This window comes from Bombyx mandarina, chromosome 03 (genome assembly GCF_030267445.1).
Source record: "Bombyx mandarina strain Sakado chromosome 03, ASM3026744v2".
NCBI classification, from domain to species: Eukaryota; Metazoa; Arthropoda; class Insecta; order Lepidoptera; family Bombycidae; genus Bombyx; species Bombyx mandarina.
In genome coordinates, this window is record NC_143210.1 from 4,357,733 (window position 1) to 4,385,410 (window position 27,678).

The following is a 27,678-nucleotide window of genomic DNA, read 5'->3' on the forward strand; positions in this document are numbered from 1 at the left end:
GTTTAATTGCTTAAAACTCAAATGTGAACGTTGCGCGTGAGTCGAGCCCGCTAGGGTCGTCTGCGACGCGTAGAAGACGCACGTCTCTCGACCGCGGACGGTGGTGGCGCCGGACCCGTGGTGGCGTTGGGAATCACATCACCGCCGCCGTCAGAGTCCCGCGCGTACGACGCTACAGACAGGATCATCGGAGCATTAAGTGCACTGTCCAAAGTAAGGTCGAAACATTTTTATATTTCTAATTTTGATCCCAGCGTTAATGATATCGATTCTTGGTGCGAAGTAGATTTTTTGTCGGATACCCTCTCATCAAATGTAATAAATCACCAAGTAACTAGGTCAACGACTTTATCACAACCGACCTTACGGTCTATTTTTATTGACGCGATAGAACATGCTCGAGACTGAATGCTCAGTTTCGATGGGTGGAAATAACATTCGAAGGGTACAAAATGTTACTAGTCGGCAACACACTCCATCAATACGTCAATTAGACAACAGTCCGACTGTCCAAATCGGTGATCATATAAACGGGACGCCGTCTTGTTCCATCGCCGTGTCGATTGTACCCGCGTTTGAGAATAGATGTAAAATAGTTCCACCACGCGTTGTGACAATAAAGAGGCAACTACCACATCAGCACGGATGTTAACCGAATCCATTAGATTCGTAAATTCAGATCGAACTCATGGTTACCTTATTTCTAAGTTTTACCTTGCCGTGCAATACATAGACACATTGTGTAAGGAAGTAGAACGGGCTAGATCCTTAACTGGGAAGGCACCGAGTATTTGTCACGAGTTTTGGGCTGTCTTAAGAGTGATGAGCGTACTTGGTTACACGTGTGATTGTCTAGTGACCGGACGTGGGGTAACTTCGTAAAAGACTTTAAGCCGTTGGGTCCGCAAAAGTTTGACTATGCCAATATTCTTTATAATGCTATGCAATTAGCATCAGATTGCTTTGCATCATACGTCGAGTGGGCCAGGAGATCGTTGGTCTGTCTTAAGATGGTCAGAGGTCTGACTAACAAACTCGGAACTTTAATAATGATACGGGGCATAATGGGCCCTCTGGTTGACTCGCGAACGCTAGTCTACAGATTCACGATTTGATTTAATTTTTGGTGGAGGTCAGGTAAGGCCGAGTCCTCGTAGGGTTCAGGCACTAGTTGAGTCACCAGTGACGCGTAATGTCAAACATTCTTGGGGTTGACTGCATGCTTCCAGAGATTTACGTGGTAACATAGTTCACGTAGATGTTGTACCGTGGTAACATAGTTCACGCAGAGATTTACGTGGTAACATAGTTCACGTAGATGTTGTACCGTGGTAACATAGTTCACGCAGAGATTTACGTGGTAACATAGTTCACGCAGAGATTTACGTGGTAACATAGTTCACGTAGATGTTGTACCGTGGTAACATAGTTCACGCAGAGATTTACGTGGTAACATAGTTCACGTATATGTTGTGACGTGGTAACAAATTTCACGTAAAGGTGTGACGTGGTAACGCAGTTCACGTTACGAGTGTATTGGCTTGACATGTTAACTTGGCCATGTCAACCAGACTTTACTCTCACAGTATATTATACACCCGATATGGTAACAGTGCCATGTCGTCAGTACATCTAACGTAACTCAACAAGAACCTACTATACATGAACACACTGAAATGTGATGTAAAATGCTCACAAAAACTACTAACTTTTACTAATGGTACAAATGGTACCATGAGTACAAAAATCATGATGGTAATGCAAACAATCTATTTCTATGACGATATCATAGAACACCCCGATAGAAACGCTGTGCACACAGTGAGTCCTGCATCGTCAGAGATTGAAGACGGTCATGACATCGAGGTGAACGTGGACGTCCACCAGTCAGGAGAGGCCGTATTAGAGGCGACTTCCTCTTAAGTCAAAGTCGATGGGCGGAGCCATTGATGACGAGCACTCACGTGGACTCGTGACGTCATCTGGAGGGGCAACCGACCGACCAGCGGGGACATCACGCCACCTCGGATCACTTTTGCTAGCATCGCGCGCAGCGTTCACTTGTCTTAGATTTATTATTCTGTGTCGATCGTTCCTACCCACTTTTGTATTTTTTTAATTTATTTAAATTATTAAGCCGTTGCTAAAAATAGATAATTTGTTAGTTACGTTAGATTCTTGTCAATAAACGAAATTATTTTATTATTACACTGGTCTAAATAAAGGAAATCAAAAACATTTCAATAATCTGTTTTTAAAGTGTCAGATGTTATTAATTCATGACCTCGTTTTGAATATTTCTGTTGTAGCTCTGCTCTTAGAGTTTTGCAGAATTATCAGTAAGGGATAGACAATGTATCAGGCTGTCAATTATCAGCGTTTCTATTCACGCCTAGGCTTAGGAACGTAATAAAAACAATTTTTCGCCTTTTAATATCATACATTATTTTTTATTTAATACATACGAGAATTGTTTGAAATTTGAATGTAAATAATTTTTCGTGTTATTTCTCTATAATCTGAGTTAATTCATGTAGACAACCAATCGATGAAAAAAAAAAACGATCGTTTATTTTTATAATTTATTGATGAAGAAGAAGAAGGGAAATATAAAGTTCGGTAGGGATTCTTGTTGACTTTTAAGTTATTCAAAATGACTTCTATGCCAATTGAATGATAGATTTAAAATTGATTGTCACATATTAAGCAAATTTAAATTCGGTTGCCAAATGTAAGTGCCAATTATTGACACTTTCGTCAATTCTGCCGATTAAATCTAATTAATCCGATTTCCAACGAGTAACTACAGTACGCCGGAACGTAGCGATCTATTGTACTATTGTATGTATTGATGGAGAAACAAAGGCTGCTCTCTCTTTGACTAGAATTAGTTTTGATTGAAGCTTCTTCACTCATAGGTATCTTATACCTTTAAACGAGCAATTCTTGTATATTAATATATATATATAATCTGAATCTCGGAAACGGCTCCAACGATTTTCATAAAACTTTGTATACAGAGGATTTCGGGGGCGATAAATCGATCTAGCTACGATTTATTTTCAGAAAATGTTGTTTTATTCGTGTTTTCAATAATCAACTCTTCCCGACATCTATTGGCGAATAATAATACTATTTTTCTTAATTGAGGGCAACTAATCGCTTTAAAGACACAACAAGATGGCGTTATCAAAAAAAAACCATCTAGGTCATCATCTAGTATACATATATGTAAACAAAACGTCCATACAAAGAGCAAACGAAGCTGTTCATCACATGAAATTGGTTGTGATGGGAGAATCGAGCCTGCGACCTTCGGTCCAGCCGTCAAGGGCGCTAACAACTGTTTGTTTGTTAATAACAATCTATGGCATAGCTGTTATATAATGAAATTGATACTTCGACTTCACGCCTTAAACAAATACAGATGACAGCTTTACGTAAAAGCAAACATAGCGTTGGACCTACCTGTGTTCACATACAAAGTCCTATAACTGTAAGTAATGATTTTACACATTTGATTATTTATTTTTTCTTTTTTATTGCTTTATTAGATGGGTGGACGAGCTCACAGCCCACCTGGTGTTAAGTGGTTACTGGAGCCCATAGACATCTATAACGTAAATGCCCCACTTGAGATACAAGTTTTAAGGTCTCAAGTATAGTTACAACGGCTGCCCCACCCTTAAAACCGAAACCCATTACTGCTTCACGACAGAAATAGGCAGGGTGGACCCATTCTCATGGACTCATAAGAGGTCCTACCACCAGTAAGTCCCTCAGGAATCCTGTAAGCTGGAAGCTTCGATAGAAGTGCCCTATGCCAGACCCTGTCGAAGGCCTTCGCGATGTCAAGGCTCACAGCGAGAGCCTCACCCTTGCTTTCCAAGAATTCAGCCCATTTATGTGTGAGGTATACAAGAAGATCGCCAGCTGAGCGACCATGACGGAAACCGTACTGCCGGACACTGATCAGCTGGCGATCCTCAAGATACTTAAGAAGTTGTATGTTTATGATTCGCTCCATCACCTTGGAAATAAATAAAAAGTAATCCGAGATTGAGTTTAAGGAAATCATTCGATTTAGGCCACGGACGAACGGAGTCTTGTCCCTTTGATCCATGTTATTTCATTTCGTATACAAACAAAACATCCCGGAATATAAATAAAATTATTCTCTCTAAATTGAAAAATGAAATGAAACTTATTTAAGCTACATGTTTTCTGCCGACGAACAGCAAGCTTAAAATTAAATATCCTCTCGGAGACTTCAAAGGATATCCAGTTATCTCTTGTTTGTATTATCTATAGAGTGTACTTAGATTTTATTATCTACATAATATACAAAGACTAAGGTTTTTGCACTGATAGGTGAATTCGTTCACAGCCTATCTGGAGCTCAATCACATAAACATCACAGCTTGAATACTCTCATCAACCTTCAGATGTTAGGCTGAAGTCTCAAAGGTGCTTAGATGGATGAGCCCACAGCCCACCTGGTTTTAATTGGTTACTGGAGCCCATAGACATCTACAACGTAAATACCGCCACCCACTTTGAGATATAAGTTCGAAGTTCTCAAGTTTAGTTACAACGGCTGCCCCACCTTTCAAACCGAAACGCATTACGGTTTCACGGCAGAAACAGGTAGGATGGTGGTACCCACCCGCGCGGACTCACGAAAGGTCCTACCACCAGTAATGTTCAATATTTTCATGATTTAATGATCTACCAAGAGTGATGCAATCGTTCTTGACAGTAATACCAGTTCCACTGAAATAGGGCTGTCGAAAAATTAAATTCATCTCATGTTTTTTATTGCCCGCTATGTATTACATATAAAATCGGTTGGTGCGTGGCGTCTGGTCTTGTATGACGTGAGACGGGAAGCAGCCTTCATTTAAATTGTAGGCTAACGAAATGTTAGCACCTTTTTTGGTGTCGAGAACGTTTTGCACATAAGACACAGTTGCTTCAAGTAAATTATTGTTGCTCCAATAACATTGACAATGTATTTAGATATTTCGATATCTTGCTAATGTCAATTTATCAGAAACAAAAAAATGGTGCGCGTTCTGCTTGGTGCACGTGAAAGAAGTGAAACTTCTTTTACGATGTGTAGTGTTTCTTCATTTTTCATCCTTCGATCAAATTTCTCTTGTAATAGGGAGTGAAACAGTGAAACAGCCTAGATCATTTTGTCTTTTCCCTCTCTCCACGGTCGAGTGGTTCGCGAGACGCTCTATCTATTTTCTCACTCTCGCTCTTCCTAAATTGTATATTTTCTCTCTAGCCGTAACGAATCTGTCGCGAGTTAAATTTTACTCTCAACGCGCCTAAAGAAGTCTCACTTCAAAAAAAAACTTACTGAAGAAAACAATAAATTGTGACACGCTTACTGGAGAAATAATTAATACGTCTCACATAGTTCTGAGATAGAGCAGTCTGTTCCTTTTCCACGAAGTGAATATCGGTATAGCATATTGCGCTCTACAATATTGACGTCACTCTTGAATTCAATACATTTTCTAGTATGAAATTGAAATAACCTCTAAGTTTCTTACTTTTGAATAGTCTTTTGTTTGATAGCGTTGACGGCTATATTTACCGTTAGCGTGATAGTAAAAAAAGTCAATAAAGCATTATTAGTATCTTTAAACGTGACAAATTAACGTATTAATATCAACAATTAAATTTTTTCAATGATAATTTGATGTTGTCGTCAAAAATATTTGGCATCTGGATATTGCGATTTTTTTTTTTGCCAGGAGGAAATCGCCGGACTTCCGCCCTCCACTGGGGACGGCGGGCGGAGCATGTCGAAGTCGAACCGACTAAAACCTCCTGTCGCTCAACAACCAACGTCCAAACCTCACATGAGACAGAACTCATGAAAAGGCAAAGGGGGGAAAGTGAAGTGTTTAGTGCGGAGCACATCTCTCCTATCACCCTCCCCCTCGGGACGCCGGACTGGCGGTCGTCGGCGCCACGACCACCAGCCCTCTCGGTCGGCAGGCTATCCGGAGCCCGCCTAGATGGCGCCGGTTAGAGTGAGCTATCCTACGGAATACCCCGCTGGGTCAGAACCAGCGTGGGTCGAGGATAGCCGGCCTTCCATCACCCGGATGCTCTTGCGTAAAACGCGTGCAGAGCAGCTTGCACGACGTCTTCTTAGGTCCCCCTCGCCGGTCCCCAGACCGACATATGAGGTGGACCCGAAACACTTAGAGGGCCAGGGCTTGGGCGAATTCCGCCTCCCTAGCCCCCGCTCGACGGCAGCGGGCTTGCGCGTCTCTAACGCGCCCCGCCGCCTCCTTCTGCGAGATGGTGCACTCGCAGAAGTCGAGCATCGCCTTCCACGACTCGTCGTCGCCGAGCATCGATGCCACAACACTCGGCAACGACTATTTTTGCGATGAGGACACGGCGCCACCCCTCCCATGCGGGGCAGGCGACGAGCGTATCCTCTGCCGTGTCCAAGTCGCAATCACAATGGTGGCACTCTGCCGTCGGCTCGGCTCTGATCCGGTGCAGGAACTCACCGAAGCAACCATGCCCAGTGAGGACCTGCGTGAGCCGGAAAGTGTGTTACCAAATAAATGGCCGAAATATAGATTGTATCGATGTGCCGAAAAATTAACTACCCATCAAATGGAAGTAACGAAAAAAAAACTGTATTCAATTTGTACATTCATTATTAATAACGGTTCCCGTGTCTTTGTTAATTCTAGGTCTCTGGGATTTAATTAGTCAGTCTCAGCTCTACCTGAGAGTGCTCTTATAATTTAATCTTGTCTTTTGTTTCGCTTCGCACCAATCTCGGGAAGTTACTTATCAGTGAATATTATGTTTCTCTAGAAACTATTATTCTTTAAAAATATTATTTTAACCAATTTCATAGAGCGAGAATTTCGGCTAGGATAGTTCTGAAAAAGATAATTAATAGCAACAAAACGGACTAAAATACTTATGTATACATGTGAATTAAAATGTGAAGGCTATTCGGATGCTTAAGGATTTTTTCGCAGTGGATGGGCCAGATTCATTGTAGCTCGCATGGCATTAAGGGCTACAAAAGATTCGATAAGAGAAGTTAGTATCACAGTGAAAAACGGCTGGTACTAGTTTTTAAAGCGCATTATAACTGATTAACTTCTATGTAATTTTTATTCTCAAAGATCATTAAGCATTTGCAAAAGATATTCATTGTTGTAACTACAAAACTGCGGCGTATTTAAGATACTTGGCTTCCAGAATGGCTCGTAAATTCCACAATGCTTCAAATTATTCCTCTGGGCTTCGCGGCAGCTTTTCCTCCAAATTAATATCGTAGGCTGTTCAAGGTTTTGTATTTAGAAAAAGTTGGGCAACATTTTTTTATTTATTTTTATTTCTTAGGTGGGTGGACGACCTCACAGCCCACCTAGTGTTAAGTGGTTACTGGAGCCTATAGACATCTACAATGTAAATGCGCCACCCACCTTAGATATAATTCTAGGGTCGGTGAGATGACGGCTAATAGAAGAAAATGGAATAGAAAAATTAGCCGTGCCGACCCTACCTAGTGGGATAAGGTGGAAAAAAAGAATACATAAATACACTTATAATAATCTCAATTACTAGGTAAGTAAATATTAATAATTATAAATAAGAGCACCGATTATATATATATTATATATTTGTAACTATACTTGAGACCGTAGAACTTAGGTATATCTCATATAAGTTCTAAAGTCTAAAGTATAGTTACAACATTTTAAATGTCTCATTTCAAAGGACTTTAAACTTATAGTAGCGCATATAAAATTCACGATACGGTCTATAACTCTCGCTGTAAATTCAAAGCCTTGACAAACTACGTTACGGCCAGTTCATCAAGCGTTTCAATAGAAGATAAATTGAGTTCTTTGATGGCGCGAACGAGGTTTGAGTACCTAAGCTAAAGGTTTTGGCCGGTACATATTCTTTTTTTTAAATCAGGATGTCATTGAATCCTAGAGATAACAAACTGAAAAAAAAGTAAAGGCAAGAACTAGCCTTTCTTGCAGGGTTTTGTCATAAAATAAATACTAACAAATCTATACTAATATATAAATCTACAGTGGTTTTTACGGATGTTCCATTATAACCACTGAAACATGCATCCGATTGACTTGAAACTTGGTATCCATGTAGAAAATACATTAACTTAATGGATAGGCTAATACTTAATATGAGTGTTGGACTCCCTAATAATAATGACAATAAATAATAAAGTTAATTTTAAATGCCCAGCGAAGCGGGCGAGTACATACATACGGTTAGAAGATAAAATATGATAGTAAAATAATGTTAAATATTATTATTAGTTTTTTTTTTCGGAACAAAGAAATATGTTTATCGCCTGTCATGATTTACATGATTTCAATTGTTTTAATCATGTATGATAAGCGTTATCTGTATAAGATATTTCCGTAGCAACTGTTTTGTGTCAAATAATGTTTGTTTTGAAAACTTGTAATCAATTCGATAAATGTTTATTTATTTTGCTTTTTTCAACAATGATTATAAATTATGTTACGTTACAAACGTCACAACGTTACAAATGTTGTTTAAAAGTAACAGTTTTTATCATGTCAACTTCCTTTAATAAAGGAAAACTAAGGATTCGCAATTATATAAATGTTATGAGCAGTAATTATAAATAATATAAAAAAAAATCAATTAAAATAATAATTATTATTATATTATTAAAATAATTATTATTATATTATTATATATATTATAATAATTTGTATTAATTGTATGTATATTTACGGAGATATGTATGTATATATGTATGTGTACATACATGTATATGTACTTCACTGGAATGGTACACCGCGCCTAGTTCGTTTCCAAATGATTCTTATCCACCCGATGGTTGTCTGGAAGAGATCGCTCTTAGCGATAAGACTGCCAATTGTACTTTTTTGTTTTTAATGTATCGCACTGTTTATTTGTTTTTTGGTGTACAATAAAGAAAACTCTCTCTCTCTCTCTCTCTCTAAAAAAGAGATCAAAATTTAAACAGTCCCCGAAAAATAGAAACAAACAACAGAAGTACTGCGTAGTTATAAAACTGCGTAGTTAGTGCCTAGTTACTACTGCGTAGTTTCCCCTACTACATAGTTATAAAACGTAGGTACGTAGTAAACTAATTAATTTAATTTCAGTGCAAATTTGGTAAATCACTGTTTTAGAATTACCCTGTTCCATGAAATGCTGTGGATTATTGCATTATGCTTAGCGTTTCGCAAGTTGCGACGCGAGGTAAATTGGCAAGTCGATATCACTCGCCGCATGCGCTGTCGAGGTATTGAACCTTAACTCCTTAGTTTAAAGACTACATTTGCAAAATACAAAAATAGATTTACTGGAGTTCTCATTTTTGAGCTTGCCTCGAATCCTATTTCTGATTTTAAACTAAAATTGACGCATTATTGAGTTTTATTCGGGGAAATAAAAGGGAGTTAGGCAGAGCTACTATCTGTATATTTTGATAACTAAGCATCGATTTGGTAGGTATTACTTTTTCATTACTTGATAAATAGTAAGTTGACCAATTTTTTTGTGTAAGCTTTTCATTATTAGAGATTCGTAAGCCGGGCTCTTGGCCGGTCCGTTTATCCGTATGTCACATTCATTGAAATCAGAGAAGTTTTTCACATTTAATTGTGTTGCGTTATTTAATTACTGCATAAAGAAATACTGAATGGACATTGCTATGAATTGTTTTTTTTTTTTTTTTTTTTTTTTTTTTTTTTTTTTTTTTTTTTTTTTTTTTTTTTTTTTCTAACAGCGAGACGCAAACGAGCAAGACGGATCACCTGATGGTAAGTGATTCACCGCCGCCCACGGTCACCAGCGTTTACGCCAGTGCGTTGCCTACCCTTCAGGTAAGAATATGCTCTTTTCTTGAATAACCCAATGTCGCAGTTGTTGGGGAATACCGCTGATGGCAACGAATTCCAGAGATTTACTGTGCGTGGCAGAAAACTGTTTTTAAAACGCATTGTAGTGGAACGCCAACCATCCAGATGGTGCGGATGATAGTTCCGGCGAGACGATCGGTTGCGAAAATCAGCGGCTTCTATTAAATTGAACAGCTCCTCGGAACACTCCCCATTGTAAATTCTGTATTGTATGTTTATGTATTTCACCTTTTTTCTCTATCGAATCGTTGGTAGCGTAAGTAGCTCTGCCAGCTTCGCTCGTTCCCGTAGGTGAGCTCACGGGCTCAATCCGAAAGAATGCCTAACATTAGCCCTAGCAAAGGCAAGGCTTCGTTCGGTGGATTACCATGGTCAACGTTACAACCTGACGCGCAGCTCTTCCCAAGGACACCCACTGATGGAGTCGTCGAGGCGATTATCTTGCGAAGTGCAGTGTCCGCAACGTGATTATAGCCGGTTTTTTGACAGAATTAAACAAGAATATACCGAACCGTGCGTCTTACTTAGCAACATTTGTCAGCAGATACTAAATTTAAAATAAAAATAGTACAAACAAAACATCTTTGAAATGTTAAGAAAATTTTCAAACTCAATAAATTCGAGGCACGTTAAAATGTATACTTGAAGAATTTCATTACACGGGAAACCTTTCCGAGACATCTGTTGATGTGCTTATACAATGTGTAGATTCACTAGAGAAATATAGGCTCTAATACTATGAGCAACAAAGCTGAATTTATATTAATAAAATTTTCCACGAGCAACTTAGACAGGCGTGTAATCAGAAACTATTCTCGAGACGAATTGGATCGATGTTTCAGGTTCTGTCGGTTAAAATATTGTTGCTAAAACAAGACTGATCTTTCGCCAATTAAAAGTTTGATTACTGAATAGCCGAAATTCTAATTAGTGATCGGAAATCTGAGAGCTGATTTTTATATTACTATGAAAAATTAAACCAAAAAAATATTATTCTAATACATATATTTACGCGCTGAGGATCGGGATAAATAAAAAGTTCCACCTAAGTACAAATCAAAGCTGTATTAACATTTAAAACACTTAATGAACACTTTAAAAATTCGCATCTTCCGCTTCGCTTCAAGTGCTCCGTTCGCTGCTTCGCTTCGAATAGTTCCGATTACTAACTGTTTCGTGTCAACGTTCTCTGCAACGCTTTTATAGTCGATGCGATATCCTTAGATTTATCGAGAACATTCTGGGCAAGTCGAGTAGCTTCAATGTGTGTTTCTGCTATCTGACAATAGATGGCGTTGTACTTCTTGATTTTACTAGTAGATTCGATATTCGTTTTTGATATTCGGCGATAGGTGGCGCTGCTCTTACCGACGTAACGATATTATATAAAAAAGTCATTAGGGCTCTTAAAATATTATAGATTAATTATTCTGCCTATTTTTGTGGTAATGTACAAGTGGAAAGTGTACTTTAAGTATCTGTAGCCCAAAAGGCCCGTGTCAAGTGATTCAATTATACTGTGGTTGCAGCTAAGCCAGGTACAGGTGAAAATTATGAACAATTTCTAAATTACGGCGGCTTGTGAAATCGAATTATAAAATGTTTAGGACAGGTATCGTTCGAAACGCTTCTGGACATTTTGCCGCAATCATAAATACTGAAAGCCAACATTAGTGAAACAACGTGTAATACACTACTTTCACTAATGATTGAACTCTTTTAGTTATTTTTTATCTAAAACACAATAATTATTCAATTTTAAATAATGATCCACGTGCAAAGAGGCGAGCTTAGGATTTTTCCTATGGTTGAAAAACCTCAATTCGAATCGTCCCGATTTATTATCCGTGCTTTTAGGTAAGCACCGGTCACCGTTCTCGTCGAATCCGTCATATGCGGCGGAAGGGTTCGGCAGTAAATTAACTCACAGAAGGAGCCGTCAGAGTTTCTCGCCGGATCTTTTCAGTGGGTCGCGATTCCGATAGGGTGGAATATTCAGCGAAGCACTGCCCTTCCTAGGGCTAGTGTTAGCAAATTGGCTGAGCCCCGTGAGCTCGCCCACACGTTCGGTGAAGCTATTATAATCCCGGAAGGTTACTAGCATAGGTAGGCTAAAAAAAGTGCGGTTGTGAGACGAACAATTACGAGACCAGACGTCTAGTTGATCCGAATATCATGTATTTTTGGTAAACAATAGGAATCAAACGCACTTAACGGATAAGGTGATCGTGATTTACGTGATATGCTCTCGTGTTATCTGAGAATGTGTGTACATGACGTGAAGGTTCGACACGAGTGGTTACGATTTCGTACCCGTTATAAATCAATTTTTTTTTGTTGTTGTGGGAATGTGTAAGGTTTGCGTTTAGTTTGTTTATCGATCTGAGTAGTGATTCCGATCCGGTGGTAGATTAAGCGAAGCACTGCTCTTGTTAAGGTTAGTGTTAGCAAGTCCTCCCAGGCTAAGCGACGTGAGCTCACCTACCAGACCGTGCGTAAGGGCAATAACCTCGAGGCTACCAGCGTTTAGGTAGGAACTTAACAGAATTTATAAAAATATTAAATTATAAGAATAAGAATTTGAAATAAGAATAAGAATATTAAATGATTTAATGTTAGGTGCCCGACTGGCATGAGACTCTCGGGTTGTCAGTTCCAGTATCGGCCGGGGACACATGTTTGCCGCTTCAAAGTCTGGCACGCACTAATTGGGGGTGCAAATGATGCAATAGATGCGCGGGCGCGTGTAGCGCGAGGTGGGTCGTCACGGCACGGACCTGAGTCACAATCCCTTTGGCTACTGTTGCCCGCGAAACGGAACGCTGCGTTACAATTATAAGAATAAGAATTTGAGGAACTTAACAGAATTTATTGAATAGTCTAAATGCGCGCCTGTTTCACCGACGCATTCTCGAACATTCCCGAATTAATTGTGTCACTGCCGGCAACGGTGCCGATGCATCTATCTTCGTAAGATTACCTACGTGCTCCGACGAACTAGCTTCTCACTTTGAGCTAGTAAATTAACTTGAAAATTACTTAACTTTGTACTCTGAGGGTGTTTTGTGAGTTGTCATAGGAAGCCGAAAATTCGCGTACCTTAACACGCTTTTGTTAACTTGCCATATTTGTACATATGTAAGGGAAAATTTGAACGTCATTTACACCAACTTCAAGAGGTCCGGATAACTTAAAAAATTTCACACGCATCAAGTACCGATGATAATACAATAATTATACAGCTTCGCTCTAATATCCTGACTAATATCAACACGATAAAAAAAGATGAAATTCATTGTAAGCTCGGTTTGCTTTCTAAGATTGTTTTCGACTTCTTAGACTACGTACATATGTTATAAAAAAAAATTTTTTGATTGCTTAGATGGGTGGACGAGCTCACAGCCCAGCTGACGTAAAGTGGTTACGGGAGCCCATAGACATCTATAATGTAAATGCCGGCGCCCACTTTGAGATAAGTTCTAAGGTCTAATTGATTTATATCAGCTGCCCCACCTTTCGAACCGAAGCGCATTACTGCTTCACGGTAGAAATAGGTAGACTGGTGGTACCTACCTGTGCGAACTCACAAGAGGTCCTACCACCAGTAAAAATTGAAAAAAGTTTAATTGATGTACCGCCTCTACACTCATTTACAAAATTTGCTGAATACATTTCGTTTCTTCAAATGAAATGTAGGGAAATATAAAAATTTATAGGAGAACTTAGTGTTTATGGGTGGAGGAAGATGTTAAATTCTTTCTTCCGAGACGTATTCTAGATCTGACGCGGCTTCGGCTTTCGGTAAAATTTTGTTTTAGTATGTCGTTTAAGTTTTACGACCTCTCTCCTCTCTGCGTTTGCAACTTTGTATTTCCCATGCGACGCGAGTCTTAGGGCTGATATACACAAGGCGCTTTGAATACGAGTCGCAAGTCATCGGATGCGGTTAAGTAATGCGAGAGCGCTTCATGAAATTTGGCTTGAAATTTTCATATACTTTTATCCTGAAAGTAACCGCCGACCCTACGAGAAAAGATTTAAGGCTCCATTGCGTGCTTTTTGAACACATCCTTGTTTGTAGTTGTTTATTTAATACATAATTGTTCTGTTAATGTCGTGGCGTGCAACCTCTTTGACCGGACATATGCACGACCTACAATGACTAGACCTGAATTAAGACGGAGACTTGACATTGTGAGGGTGTCACTTTTGGAGACTGGACAAGACAAATGAAAGAATGCGACCGTTCAATTGAACGAAACGACAGGAAAAAAGGGAAAAAGATAAGGTATTATGAATTTAATACTTATTAGACGACAAATCATCGAACCCACCGTTCAGTCACCGTACTTAATGAAGCGGATTGTCATCGTTCTCATCGATTCCGTCGCTTGCGACGAAAGGCTATACGAGGAAATTAACCCACAGACACAGCCCACTGAGTTTCTCGCCGGATCTTTTCAGTGGGTCGCGTTTCCGATCCGGTGGTAGATTCTGCGAAGCACGGCTCTTGCTAGGGTTCGTGTTAGCAACGTCATCAGGTTTGAGCCCCGTGAGCTTACCTACTAGTTAAGGTTACGTAGAAATAGCCTCTCAAAACTATCAGCTTAGGTAAGAAAGAAAAAAAAAGAAATAAAAAGAAGCGGATATATAACAGTTGTTCATTTAACAACGATTTTATGTTTGAATTATTCTGACCACTAGAATACATATTTTCTCCTGTTTCCGCGAGTCGTAGACATAATTAAAACTAATTTTACAGTTCAATTTCGTCTTTATTATATATTGTTAGACGCTGGGGCTTGGGATAAATAAATCTCCCATTGAAGTACAGATTAAAACTTTATGAAATACTTAGAACACGTAAGGAACACTTTAATATTCATAATTCACTTCCTACGCTTCGCTTCAGATGATTCGTTCGCTATTTCGCTTCGAAACTAAGTCAGTTAGTAATTGGATGTAGATCCTGCTTTAGTATCGTCTCTGCAATGCTTTTGTAGTCGATACGACGTCTCTACAATGATAATTATTGAAAACATTCCCAATAAGACCAGTCGTTTTCAGGTGTGTTTCCGCGATTTGATACTAGATGGCGTTACACTTCTCGAGCGTTCTCGATATTAATAATTCTTTTGATATTCGTCTCTGCTATTCGACGACAGACGGCGTTACTCGTACCAGCATAACAATATTTGTATTGTGTCTAAGTCTTATTTTGACTAAAAATAGTTCACAGGTTAGTTAGAATAGTCACGGATGGTCTTGCAATTTGTTTTTTTTTAAGTAAATAAATTACCATAAATATAACTTATATGTTTTTTCTTTGGAGAATATTTAAATAATTACGACAATATTATGTACTTTTTGTCGATTAGACCGTTACTTGTCGACATTTCATTAATGTGCAACTAACTACCGTTGAATTATGTATAAAATTAATAACTTACTCGTATTAGTTGGCATTTTCGTTTTCTTACAAACAAGAAACTTACTTTTTTTCGAAGTCTGGCAGGTTGACTTGGATTTTCATATTTTACGATCGGTAGGTACTCGAAGAAATTGCTCCTGTTTAAACGAGGCTTTAGTTTATGTGTTAGTTGGAAGGGAAACGCTACTCTGTTCGTCGGTAAGAGTTTGAAATTGGATCTATTGGTGCGATTATTTGTTACGAACTTAGATCTCAACTAATGGATCAGCCATCCTAAAACTTTCAATTTGATTTAAGCTTCATGTTTTGAACGTATTTGAATACTCTTTTTGAAAAAAATTGATGATGATTGATGAATGAACGTTTTGGAAAAAATCGTAAAATAATTTTACAGGTATTGTTTGATCGGCAATGGAATATTAACAACGGCCAATTTTTTTTAATACGCTTTTGTTACAATATAATAAAATAAATAAAAGCGTATTAAAAAAGATGGCCGTTAATATTTCTATTCTTAATTATTGCGAATGACTAAGATTTTGTTTGCTGCATTTGCGAATCAGCTGCCCTTGACCTGTTAGGTCTTCTTCGGAGGCGCTCGGGCGGCTGTTAACTAATTCCACCCCTCCTGGCTGAGCTTTTTCTTGCCCACCTGTCCTGGTAAAACTTGAAAAGCCTTCGAGCCACCAGTAATCCTTTTTCCTTCAAAATGTTTTTGAAGCATCCATTATTATCGCCAGGTCATCGTTAGCTCGTCTGGTCATATAGAGGAATTAAAACATACACCTACCCTAGTAAAGGCTCAAATCAGACAGGTACACTATTTTTCTAAGTAAATAAATACATGTATTATATTGCATAGCGAAATACATTGCGCTCTATTCATGTTGTGATGTGTATGGGCTGCATTAATCATCTGACATCAGCTGGATCAGGAGCTTTTTTTTTTTGCTTACAATAACTACCAAATAACTCTCAATATAATATGAGTATAAGTACAGTTAGGTACTGCTGTGTAAAGTAATTGAAATAAATATGACTTGTTTTATTTTGTCATCGAATTTCTGTTTTCTTCTATTTTCCTCAAGAGCAAATAATATCAGCATTGATGTAACTAAAAAATAAAATGTCTATATTTGTGGTTTTAATATAGAATTTATTTTAAACATATTTCAACTTAGATTTTATAGCGACAGCTAGCGCCATCTCTGTAATCACAGCGTAATTGATAGTTCAACACGCTTATGCTAGATGGCGCGGTTCAAGTTTAATCAATAAAGCTGTATTCAGTTACTAACAAGAAACCTACAATTAGAACAACCAAAACATACAACTTATTTGAGCGAGATATATTTAATAAGCCTTTCGAAATTATTTTTGATATATAAATTCGTAGACGAACCCTATGGCATGACCTTTGACTTTCAAAGTTCTATAAAATGTTTATGTTCGAAGAGTAATTAATTAGTCGACAACGTGTCTCGCAAACAGATGAATAAACAAAGAATTGTGATAAAAATTAACCGATCTTTATTTTTGTTTCGACTTTACCAAGTTTTCTTCATAAATTAGTATCAAGATGACATTTGTGGTGTAACTTTATTTTGTTTCTTATAAGATTTGTTTATTTATAATATTAGGTATAAATTACCTAAGATAATATTTAATTTTAGTCTTTTCATTTCATTATTTAAGATTATTGATAAATTTGCGTGACGAGAGCAATAAGTAACGTTCCAAGAAGGTTATTTTCTGGTGAACATTCTAAAGCATTTGCAGGTAGATAAGGAGGGGACCTTCAACAAGGAAGCCCTAGAAACCGACCCAGGAGGTGTTAGAGGCATTGCTTGCAGGAAGACACTGGGTGAACAGGGAGTTGAAACGCCATATAAATTAATCAATGAATCTATACTAATATTATAAAGAGGAAAGATTTGTTTGTTTGTTTGTTTGTTTCGAATAGGCTCCGAAACTACTAGACCGATTTGAAAAATTCTTTTTCCATTAGAAGCCGACATTGTCCCTGATGAACATAGGCTACTTTTGTTTTATTTTTTTGGTTTCATGAGTGTTTTAATGTTTCCGAAGCGAAGCGAGGGCGGGTCGCTAGTGAAGGAATAAAAGTGTAATTCAGAATTCTGTAGTTATTCAGATCAAGACTTCCTGGAACATCCTGAGGCGCTAAAAATCAGCGCACATCCATGAATATTTATCTTGTTAAAAACTTTTCAGGAATTTCACGTGGCGTTCGCTAAAAACGGTTCGTTGCCGCGAAAACAGATTTATTGGATTTGTACGAAATCATGTTAATTCAGTTTTCTTAGGGTTTTTCGTCCAGAAATACATCGTCGCGCCGAGTTTACATTGGAATTGGCCTTTCATTTTCTGAGATTACACAATCGCTATTTTCGCGTGATTATTTATTTACTAAAAAAATATTAATTAATAATACAGCGGCCTTTTTAATATCATACCACCCGCCACCGGCATACATTTCATCCGTGCTACCAGGGATTACAAGACGCATTGAAACCTGCCGGAATATGGTTGCGAGCACATGAGATCCCATCATTGATAACAGAAGGTTGCTTTACTTTAAAATAATTACCCGAAATTGCGGCTCTAATCTAGGGTTGAAAGTTAATAAAGTTAAAGCTAAAATTACTGATATGATAAGACGCCTCGTCTACCCGTACCGGGTGATGCGAATAAGCCGATGTTCAAATCCCGGCGGGCAGGTACCAATCACGTCTGTAGGGCTGCCTTCCACGATAAATCAATGAATAGTATCGGGGAATAAAAATGAAAACCGAAAATTTTATAGATTTGCGTAATTGTTGCAATTATGTAGGCATAGGTAGGTGCCACGATCCTGATTATAAATGGTCAGAATTAAAGGTCGCGGAGCAGTTTTTCTTTACCTACGTAGCCGCTGGTAGCCTAAGGGGATACTTTAATAACTCGCTTGATAGGTGAGCTCACGTGGTTAGCCGGAGAGGACATGCTAACACTAGCCCTATCAAGAGCAGTGCTTCGTTGAATCTGTCACAGGATCGAAATTACGATCCACTAAGAAGATCGGGCGAGAAACTCAGTGGGTTGTTTCTATGGGTTAGACTGCATGTCGAATCCTTCGACGAGTCCGACAAGGACCGATGCGTAGTGTGGCTAAAAGCACCGAGAGGGAATCGGAAGGATCCGACAGGAGTGGTCGCCGTAGGATAGGAGGATAGGAGGAGCCATAAGCGCGTCCACTCATCTAAGCAATAAAAAAAAAAACAATTGTGACTTGGTCCTGGATCTCATGTCTCAAGGTGGGTGACGACATTCACGTTATGACGTCTCTTGGTTCCAGGAACCACTTAACACTAGGTGGGCCGTCATTCATTCATTGAGGCAATAATTATATTTTTTTTATTGCCCTTTTAGGCAGACGAGCATACGGCCCACCTGATGGTGAGTGGTTACCGTCGCCCATAGACTTCAGCAATGCCAGGGGCAGAGCCAAGCCGCTGCCTACCGCAAAATTATATATACAACTTAAATTAAGACGACCATAAAATCTAAACAAAGCGTCTCATCTCTCATTTAAATGTGAAATATCGATTCAATCAATCGATTAAATAGTAAAGTGCCAACGAACATTTGTAGCTACGTAACAAAGTAATTTGAAAGTAATCCCCATTTATTTGCCTGTTGAGGCGGAATCTGTGAGAGAAATAATAAGGGTAAGGCGTTGTAATGGAAGACAGAGCTCCTCGGGAGAAAATAGATAAGAATTTCTCAACGGACTTTACGATGTTCTGTAGGTTATCGAAAAAAATAAACTAAGACCTTATCATTGGAACATTAAGGTGGGATTTTAAAAAGTATACGTTTTTAATGCGTCGTTTTAATCTACGTGAAGCAAAAACTTTGTATCCCTTTTTACGAAAATTGCGCGGACGGAGGAATATGAAATTTTCCACACTTATAGAGAATATAGAGAAGAAGTGCACAATGCTAATATTTTTTTTTAAATAATGCATAAAATATACATTAAATCAATAAAGAAAACATTACACACACTAGATACCATGTATTTGACGCACACACGCATGCATACTATTTATTGTCAAACTTTTGTTCTTGACGTCTCTGGTCAAATTGAGAATAGATTAAATATTGTTTGTGTTTATTAATATTTTTTTATAGTGTAGCCTTGGCAAAATTTGTGATTATAGAAATCTATACTAATATTATAAAGAGGAAAGATTTGTTTGTTTGTTTGTTTGTTTCGAATAGGCTCCGAAACTACTGGACCGATTTCAAAAATTCTTTTTCCATTAGAAGCCGACATTGTCCCTGATGAACATAGGCTACTTTTTTTTTTTATTATTATTTTATTTTTTTGATTTCATGTGTGTTTTAATGTTTCCGAAGCGAAGCGAGGGCGGGTCGCTAGTATAAAATACAATCATAAGAGTGTACAAATTTACAATTCCAATTAATTATAGTCGAATTTCGACTACTGCGGGACCTCTAGTTCTATTAATACGTTGTGTAAATGTTTCTGTGTGTTAAAACAGTTGGTAATATACAAAATAAAATCACTATTTGAAAGCTCTATGATAAACAGTTTCCAAACAGAGTTGTATCGAGTTTAAAGTTAATCGTACAAACAAATATTAATTTTGATGGGGCTAGGCACCGACGCGTCTTTGTTCCTATCGGTGAGTGCTCTACGGGCCACATTGTTCGTTTCCTCACTGAAGAATGAAAAAAAAGAGGCAAATTAAGTCGTAAACATTAATTTTAATAATTATTTTCTGAGGGACGACATTGAAAATAAATGGATTTTTTTATTATTAATTGAATTATGGATGAATGAATGGTAAATTATATAATATTATAACTATGCACTGCACTAAAATTCGCATGTCAAATAATAACAAAGCATACACGCTGCTTTTAATTTATGTAATAACTCATTTTCACTATGCTTGGCGAATAAATTATTTCTTTCTTTCTTTCTTCTTTCTTTATGTCCTAAGAATATTTCCATTGCTTTGTAAGACACCGTTCATCGCAATAAAGCCTTCAACTTTAGTTAGCGTTATGCTCTTCTGCTTACATTGGCAATAATCAAAAATAACTTCATGAAATGTTCCATGATCAAATGATTTTATCGTATCAATGATGACAGGTGGTAGGACCTCTTGTGAGTCCGCACGGGTAGGTACCACCACCCTGCCTATTACTATCGTGAAGCAGTAATGCGTTTCGGTTTGAAGGGTGGGGCAGCCGTTGTAACTATACTGAGACCTTAGAATTTATATCTCAAGGTGGGTCGCGCATTTACGTTGTAGATGTCTATGGGCTCCAGTAACCACTTGACACCAGGTGGACTGTTAGCTCGTCCACCCATCTCAGCAATAAAAAAAAAGTTAACTACTCTAAACTAAACTAACTCTAAATTATAATTATTATTTATTTTTTAGTTAAACTTAAATTTTTTTAATTTGTTTTTCAAATATTGAATTGTCATCGGTCCATAATAAGTATACCAAATTTCGAGTTAATCCGACGTTTTGAAGGGGGTCAAAATCCGTGTTCAAAGATTCCGTTACAAACATATTACATACGTCTGAAGCTAATAAAAGCGTATTAAAAAAATAATGTATGTATATGCGCATAATTCAATATGAATATTGAGTCTCATTTAATCTGTGTTATTATCACGGCTCCGATTTAGTCCACGGGGAACGCTAGAACAGGAGCTACTGAAACCGATTATCATAGACGGGTGAGCATCCCATCACAGGGGCATCAGGCTTCGCTGAGCATCGAACGAAACTGACTGGACCGAGAATTGCGTACTGAACATAATCCGTTGGTGAGTGCCATAGGAATTTATTGTAATTAATGAATAGTTAGTTTACTTTACTATTATAGATTGAACGACTTTTAGGTTTTTGAATACGCTTTTATTAGCTTCAGACGTATGTATGTAACGGAATCTTTGAACATGATTTTGATCTCCTTCAAAACGTCGGATTAACTCGAAATTTGGTACACTTATTAAGGACCGATTACAACTAAATATGAAAAAATATATTTGAAAAAATTAAAATTCAACTAAAAAATTAAAAATAAATAATAATGTTTAGATTCATCTATTTCTATGACACCTTAGTCCAACTCAGCCAAAGTATACCTACGTTTTTTTACCCTTGAAAATTTGAATCAGATTTAGCTCAGTCCTATTTACTGGAGCGCATTGTAAACCCATGGTAGGTGCGACCATTCTGTAGCGAAGCATTTACACAATCCGGTTAGTATGAATATAACTAATATCATTAACTCGCCCGACAAACATTGTTTTGCCATATAAATTATTTCTAGATTTTTTTTTGGGTGAACCACTCTTATCCTTTAGGGGTATGAATAATAGATGTTGACCGATTCTCAGACTAAGAGGCTAATTGTTTTTTTTTGTTTTGAATTTATAAACGTTTTTGTAATGCCCTTCTTATATTCAATATAATAACGCGTTTAAGGTGCTGGTGGTGCTGCCCCGCCTTTGTAGCGCATCAGGGATGTTTGCAGACGCGCACATATATTGTTTTTACGCTACCATGCGTAAGAGGTGTGCATCTCTGGTAAGCAGAGTGAGGGCCAGCTCCAACAGTATCCTGAGCATGATCGTAAGCAGGCTGGACTGTGTATACATGGGTCGCTGTGGTGCCATCTCCCATGGGATGTTACGACAGTAATTCATTGTGATGTAAATATGACTACTAACATAGGTCTTTTTTTTTTTTTTTCCTACCTAAGCTGAGAGCCTTGAGAGGCTATATCAGCGTAACCCTAACTTTTGTAGGTGAGCTCACGGGGCTCAAACCTGATGACGTTGCTAACACGGACCCTAGCAAGAGCCGTGCTTCGCAGAATCTACCACCGGATCGGAAACGCGACCCACTGAGAAGATCCGGCGAGAAACACAGTGGGCTGTGTCTGAGAGTTAATTAACTCGTCGAGCCCTTCGTCGCAAGCGACGGGTTCGATGGGAACGGTGACCGGTGCTTGAAGTAACTAGAAGCACCGTTAGTGGATCGGGAGGATCCGAGATGACGTGTTTTGGGCGACGTCGACTGCTTTCCATTCTGTCCGCAGGATCGGGAATGTAGTTACCGGCGGCCACGATGAGAGGGTTCTCGTGTCGTGCCGCTTTATCGAAGTGGCGCATTGACGCCGACTGCATATACTTACTGGTGGACTCTAAGTCCAGGTCGTCATGGAGGTCGACGTTCCTGACGAACCACGGGGCTCCGACGGCTATCCTGCAAAAACGGGATTGAATGATTTGGAATGACTTTAAGTGAGTGCGGGCCGCGTGAGCGAACACTACACTTGCATAGGTCATGACGGGGCGTATGCAAGTTTTGTAGAGTGTCACCTTATTTCTAAGGGACATTCTACTTCGCCTACATATCATCGGGTAAAGACGTCCTAGAATGAAGGCGGCGCGGTCGCGTACCGTCTTGATGTGAGGGCGGAATGTCATCCTACTGTCGAGGGTGACGCCTAAATATTTGACCTTCGGGGCCCACGGTATGGGCTGGTCGAACATTGTGATTGGGCGAATGGCGGGAGCGGAGGTGTTGACGCGCCTAGTCGGGAGGGGGATGCTCAGCGTGGTGTTCGGAGGGCGACCCCTTTTGAAGAGCACCGCTGTGCTTTTCGTGGGGTTGATGTCGATGCGCCACTTCCGGAACCACTGTCCCATGGTGGTGGCTGCGGTCTGAAGTCGTCGATGAAGCAACGCCTTCTTCCTACACGAGTAGTAGATGACGGTGTCATCGGCGAAGAGCGCCAGATGGGTCTCCGGAGACCGGGGTATATCATTGATATACAAACTAAATAGTAACGGGGAGAGGGCGGAGCCTTGCGGGACTCCGGCTGTGACGTGACGGGGCCGGGAACGCGTTCCCTCGACTCGATATCGGAACGGTAACATAGGTCTAAGTCTTATTAACAATTTATATGAGTCATGGTTACCTGCAATAAAAACATTATTATTATTATTATTATTATTCGATTTGCTTATTACTTTATCATTTCTGGATCGTTTTATTTTGAACGGGTAAGTATTAGCGCTCGAGCATCTTCCATAATTGAATTGTAATGTAATTTTGCGCGAACCAAACGTTGTATCAGAAAATATGTTTTTTTTTTTATTAGAATTGTTTCTTCAACATCAGTCATAGGTGTATATCGCGTCAGTTATACATATTGCGCACCTCTGTATATTACGTTTGTTCTAAGATAATATGTAGATCTAATATTATAGCGGAAAGCCTAAATACTATACAATTTTTTTATAACATATTCAAGTTTGATACTGATGAAAATTTGCTTTCATAAATTATTATTTAGTACACAAGATGCTTGGACGAGTACTTAGGCTCACATCACAACTTGAATGCCAAACCCATATTGAGACACAAGTTTTAAGTCGCAATATTAGGGTTTAACAGGTTTCTCAACTTTAACCTAGAGCGTATAGTAGGAGTAGGTAGAAGCAGGATTACGGCACCTTCCTGCCTTCCTGTGCACACGTCCTACCTACCCTACTTCTTCTTCCTAGTCGTACACTCTTGACAGAGTGCTCGTGGTCATGTATCATTCGAGTTTTACGACACCGATGCTCTCGCGATGCGACGCCGTGGGGCACATTTATGTTTGGTATGAGTCACTTTTATGAGGTCGGTCCATCGTGTTGGAGATCGTTCGCGAGATCTTTTGCCCTCAACTTTCACTTGCACCACCAACCGCTCAATGGAGTCCTCTATGCCTACTATATATGCCTCTATACCAACCCTACTATGATTTACGTAAATATGTACAATTTACGGATTTCATTAAATTCTTAAAAAATATATTTTATTTCTTAATCGCGGAAGTCAATCGTGAACACGTCTTAGCTACATATTTGCTTGAATAGTTTTTTTTCCTATCTGTTCGATTTGCACACCAAGTCTGATTGGATAAGAGTTTATCCGCCGTTTTAATCTTTAGGCTTAAATGCCAATAGTCCAACAAAATGGTTGCCACAGACTGATAAAAGTAAATTTTCATCCAACTTTAATACAGAACCCTAAAAATTAAATGTGATTCGAATTCTTTTTGAATACTCGTAGTTTCGGGATTAAATGGTATGTGTTAACTAGAAATGTCGCTGTTAATGTACCTCAAGACGTGCCTAAGGTGCGAAGTGGGTTATTACGACGTGCCCTAATGACGGTACGCGGAGGAAATGTTCTGCGGATGTGAGGACTCGTCCCGGACCGAATAATAGTTGTCCTGACTACAAACGTGAGAATTCCCATGATAACAACCGTTGCACCCACTTTGAATTGAGCTGTTTCGGAGACGACAGTGATTCTTGTAAGTATAAAATGAAAAAAGGAAAATTCTAATACATTATTATTATAAAAGAAAATATCAAAATTATGCCGTTGAATTGTTTTTCATTATCTATATTTTTACTCTCCATTATACTTGATAAAGCTGAAGTTTCTTACTTTATTATTGATTTAATATATGTATTATATATAAACAACATTAGTACCCAAAATACAACATGCAATCTGTTTTATAGAAAAAAACATGGTAAATTTAACATTTTTTCCTGTCCCACTATCCCTCGCCCTCTATGACTTTGTCTCTATCTTTATGCCTCTGATTTACTAATTAATATATAATACATATAAATATATATGTATATAAACAAGCTTAGTGTCCAAACCACACTTTGCAACCTGTTATATAAAGCATTTTGTTGTTTTTTATTGCTTAGATGGGTGGACGAGCTCACAGCCCAACTGGTGTTAAGTGCTTACTGGAGCCCATAGACATCTACAACGTACATGCGCCACCTACCTTGAGATATAAGTTCTAAGGTCTCATGTATAGTTACAACGGCTGCCCCACCCTTCAAGCCGAAATGCATTACTGCTTCACGGCATAGGCAGGGTGGTGGTACTTACCCGCGTGGATGCACAAGAGGTCCCACCACCAGTAATTACGCAAATTATAATTTTGCGGGTTTAATTTTTATCACACGACTAGCTGACCCGGCAGACTTCGTAGTGCCTCAATCGATAAATAAAAGACCGACGGGGGGACACATCAAAGGAAAAACAAAATTATTTTACTATTTAAACCCTTCTCTGGACTTCCACAAATAATTCAAGACCAAAATTAGCCAAATCGGTTCAGCCGTTCTCGAGTTTTAGCGAGACTAACGAACAGCAATGCATTTTTATACATAGAGATGTCATTCCTTCACCGTGGAAGTTAATCGTGAACATTTGTTGAGTACGTATTTCATTAGAAAAATTGGTACCCGCCTGAGATTCGAACACCGGTGTATCGCTCAACACGAATAAAAATATGGTACTTTTAACATGTTTTTCTGTCCCGCTTTCCCTCGCCTTCTGTGACGTTGTCTTTATAGCTAGGCCTCTGATTTACTAATTGTACTAATATTATTAATTGCGTGATGTGTCGATAGTATATTATAATGTATTGTAAAATGGTATGTTGTTGTAAGTCCTGTATATGTAAGTCTGAGATCGAACCTAAGTATGGGCACCGTGGCAAGGAGAACCAGGGCGATGATAATCAAAGGTCAACGAATTAAAAATATTCCCATATTTTAGATTTTCTGAAATATTCCCAAAACGTATCTGTTTATACATGGCTGAAGTCATTTAATTTAGTCTACATTTATTAGATATTAAAATAAATTAAGGAGTGTTTATTTTAATCTATCTATCCGTTGATAGGTATTTAATACACACGTCCAAGATTATCTGGAACATAGCCAAGCACTGTATCGAAAAAAAAACAAAAGCTTCTACGATAAACAGTTATAATTTATAATCGCGGGCATGTCGATGGAGCTGGGCTATTCATATTTATGGCACGTTATAATGTGTGCTTAAAATTTTCAAAAAGACTGTTAACCTGTCATGTTGAATGAAAACTGAGAGCTGATTTGTTGGAATGATTAATGTAAAAGTACTGAAAATGGCCGGTTTATTTAATAATATGATAAAGTTTGGTAGGGTGCGTGTATAATATTTTTTCGCATCTAGAATAATCTTTACAAGCTTAAACTGACATCTGACACTCTTTGTATAAGTAACCTAATGAAAGTGGGCATAGTTACCATTATTTTATTGACGTAAGCGGACCCAGTTTACTACCAGCCAAGCGACTAAAATCTATTATTAGAGGCAATCTATAATTTGCGTCACGAGGATCAGGAATGAATAGAAGGAACGTAATTTTTTTAATATATTTGTAATCAATTTAAAATTATTCTTTTTGAAAGTAAGCTATAATACCGATTCAAAGATGAGCCAAACTCTTGAGAAGTACTAGCGCTAACTTACCGGGCTTATCTGTTTGTAGGCGAGTGATTAGCTCACGTCCGATCTGATGTTGAGAGACTTGAGCTTGTGGACATCATAACTTAAATGCCGGCGCTCATCTTGAGAAATGAAGCCGATGTCTCGATAGCATATTTTAAGTGTTTTCTTGTTAAGACAAAATTACGTGAAAGAATTAGGCTTATGATTTCTCAGCCTCAAGCGAAAGAGGGCTAAGTGACATTGAATGGAGACTATGGCCCGCTTTTGTTTTCAAGTGTTGTATGTTACTTGCTGTCTTGTTATGAACTTATGTACAAAGAAAATTAAAACAGCGTGTAAGAAATCCGTGTACGAAATGATAAGAATTAACTGTCTTGTGTTCCAGTTTAAGGGATGGACAAACTTTTTTTTTTTTTTTATTTTTTTTTTATTGCCTTTGTTGGCAGACGGGCATACGGCCCACCTGATGGTGAGTGGTTACCGTCGCCCATGGACTTCAGCAATGCCAGGGGCAGAGCCAAGCCGCTGCCTACCGCTTAATACTCTCCACAAGCCTCGTTTGAAGAAGGACATGTCATAGCGCTCGGGAAACACCGCGGAGGGGAGCTCATTCCATAGCCGGATGGTACGTGGCAAAAAAGATCTCTGGAAACGCACTGTGGATGACCGCAGTGGCTCCAGGTAGTATGGATGAACTCTACTCCGGTGGCGGGCGGTGCGATGGTAAAAACGAGATGCTGGTATCATCTCGAACAATTCCTCAGAGCACTCCCCATGGAACATACGGTATAAAATACAGAGGGAACCGAAGTCCCTCCGCAAACCCAGAGGCTCCAAACGATCCGAGAGAATGGGATTATCGACAATCCGA

At 38.7% G+C, this 27,678-nt stretch overlaps 1 long non-coding RNA gene across 1 annotated transcript in view; it reads left to right on the forward strand.

Annotated features, from left to right (window-relative positions):
- The first annotated feature begins 20,651 nt into the window (after window positions 1–20,651).
- Window positions 20,652–27,678, forward strand: part of LOC149503261 (uncharacterized) — a 92,088-nt gene continuing 85,061 nt past the window's right edge. Inside the window, exon 1 of the long non-coding RNA XR_016325631.1 lies at window positions 20,652–20,708. This is a non-coding gene — a long non-coding RNA (uncharacterized LOC149503261). The remainder of the gene's footprint in view (window positions 20,709–27,678) is intronic.